This window comes from Rhipicephalus microplus, unplaced genomic scaffold (assembly GCF_043290135.1).
Source record: "Rhipicephalus microplus isolate Deutch F79 unplaced genomic scaffold, USDA_Rmic scaffold_366, whole genome shotgun sequence".
In the NCBI taxonomy this organism is placed as follows: Eukaryota; Metazoa; Arthropoda; class Arachnida; order Ixodida; family Ixodidae; genus Rhipicephalus; species Rhipicephalus microplus.
The window spans coordinates 92,501-95,000 of NW_027464932.1; the positions used below are offsets into that span (position 1 = coordinate 92,501).

Here is a 2,500-nt window from a genome sequence, read left to right on the forward strand (position 1 = left end):
GAAATTTATACCCTAACTGCATGGAAAATGACGAGCCAGGACACAGTCAAATACAATCAAGCAACGACACAATAAACAATAACAAACAGGGAGGAAATTGGACATCGGGAGCAGAAATGAGAGAAAGAAATTTACCCAGTGATGACCTCCCATTTACAGAGATTGAAGTAACGCAGATAGTAAAAAATCTGAGGAAAGATGTAACCCCCGGACCAGACAACCTAAAAACTAACCTCATACAAGTGATGTATGAAAGGCATAAGACTTTCTTTGTCAATCTTTTTAATGCATGCTTAAAGCACGGACATTTTCCTCAAAGATGGAAAGAATCTAAAATTATATTGATTCCAAAAGGGAACGGAGAGGACAAATCCGAGGAAAACAAATATCGCCCAATAGCTATTAACTCGATTTTGGGAAAAATATTAGAAAAGCTCATAAAAGATAGAATCTATTATTTCTTGTTTAAAAATCACCATTTTAACAAAAAACAATTTGGATTTACCCATGGGACATCAACAACCACGGCATTGGAAGAAATAATCAAACGAATAAACCAAGCGAAAATTGATAAGCTAAACAGCATGCTAATAGCACTAGATATTAAAAACGCATTCAATTCTATAAAACCCGAAGTAGTTATTCAGAAATTAGAAGAATATAAGTGTCCCAACAACCTAATAAAACTGGCGGACAATATTCTACGGAACAGGAAAATAATCTATGAAACAGATGGAGTAAAAATTAAGAAAACACTAACTTCAGGTTCCCCACAGGGGTCACCTTTAAGCCCACTCTGTTGGAATATAACAATAGGCGACCTATTAGAAACTCAGCTTCAAGAAGGAGTACACATCCAAGCCTTTGCGGACGACGTGGTGTTACACATAAAGTTCCGCTCAAGAAAAGAGGTGGAGGAAAAAGCTACGAAGGCACTAACACTAATAAATCAGTGGGCACATCAAAAAGGAATAACCCTGAATAAGGAAAAATCGGAATATATGATAATCGGAAAGCAGTACATTAGCCATCAACCCCAAATAAAAATCGGACAGGATAAAATCAAAATGGTTAACGAAATGAAAATTCTAGGGGTGGTCTTGGACACAAAACTAACATTCCTCCCACATCTAAAATACTTAAAAAGAAAAGTAGACGAAGTCACGTATAATTTAAGTCGTACAATAAAAGACGACAAACATACAAATAGAAACACACTACAGTTAATATATAAAAGGGGTATAGAACGAATGGTTACATACGCCTCCCCAGCATGGTATAGCCGAAAAACCATTTTTATTAAAAAACTGAAATCAATCCAAAGATTACCTTTATTATTAATAACTAAATCATTCAAAACAACATCAAATCTTTCACTCAACATATTAGCAAACATTCCACCTCTCCATTTGACAATCGAAAAAGAAAACGAATTACACTACATACTTAAGAAAGGAAAGAACTTCACATGGCAACAGAAAGTATACACCGAAAACGAAATAATGAAGAAACACGACCAATGGCAAGATCATCCAGCAAATAAAGTTAGCATACCCTTTGGAACAACAGAGGAAGAAGCAGACTTCAAAATATACACAGACGGATCAAAGAAAGAAAAAGAAACAGGAGCGGCATTTATAATACTAAACAAAGATAACCAAATCCAAACAGTGAAAAAATATAAACTTCCAGAACACAGTAGTAATTACGAGGCTGAGATCATTGCAATCCAGAAAGCAATAGAACATATCTGGCCTCTACAAGCTTTCGTTAAATACCAGCTTTTTACAGACAGCCAATCTGCACTTCTGGCAATAAAAAATCCAGATAACCTAAATCCAATTATTTGTAACATCAGGAAAACCTTAAGCCAAACACAAAGTAAAGATATTAAACTGACCTACGTAAAAGCACACAGTGGGAATATAGGGAACACATTAGCCGACGAATGCGCAAAAGAAGCGAGCAAAGACGGAGAGGAAATATTTGTTCCCATAACGAAAACAGTTATAGCAAAAGAATTAAAGAAAAAGTTAAACGACGAGTGGAATGAATTATGGAAGAAAGAAGGCAAGCATAGCTACACATTTACATGGATAAGAAATACAAATTTCATTCCGCCACATTTTCCAACTAATTACTACACATCACAGGCAATAACAGGACATGGAAGATTTCCATTCTACTTTACACGATTCGGAATACTGCAACAAGCGACATGTTATTGTTCAAACATAATAGAAAGTTTTGACCACTACTTACAGCAATGTCCCATTGTAACAAACGAAAGAAAGGAACTAAAAAGAATTTTAGGACAAAACCTGCAAAATAGAAAGCCAGAAATAATCAAACAAAAAGAAACAATGAAAATACTTGAAACAATGGTGGAAAAGATTAACGAGGCCATCCTACAGTGCTGAAAATTGAAGACAGACGAAAGAACTTGTAAAACTACAAAAGACAACAACTAGTGCTTGTCATGGGAAATGGCTCAAAAGAC

At 35.3% G+C, this 2,500-nt stretch overlaps 1 pseudogene; it reads left to right on the forward strand.

Moving 5' to 3' along the window:
• The window catches only part of LOC142794056 (large subunit ribosomal RNA), an 8,202-nt pseudogene that overhangs the window by 3,677 nt on the left and 2,025 nt on the right, over positions 1-2,500 (forward strand).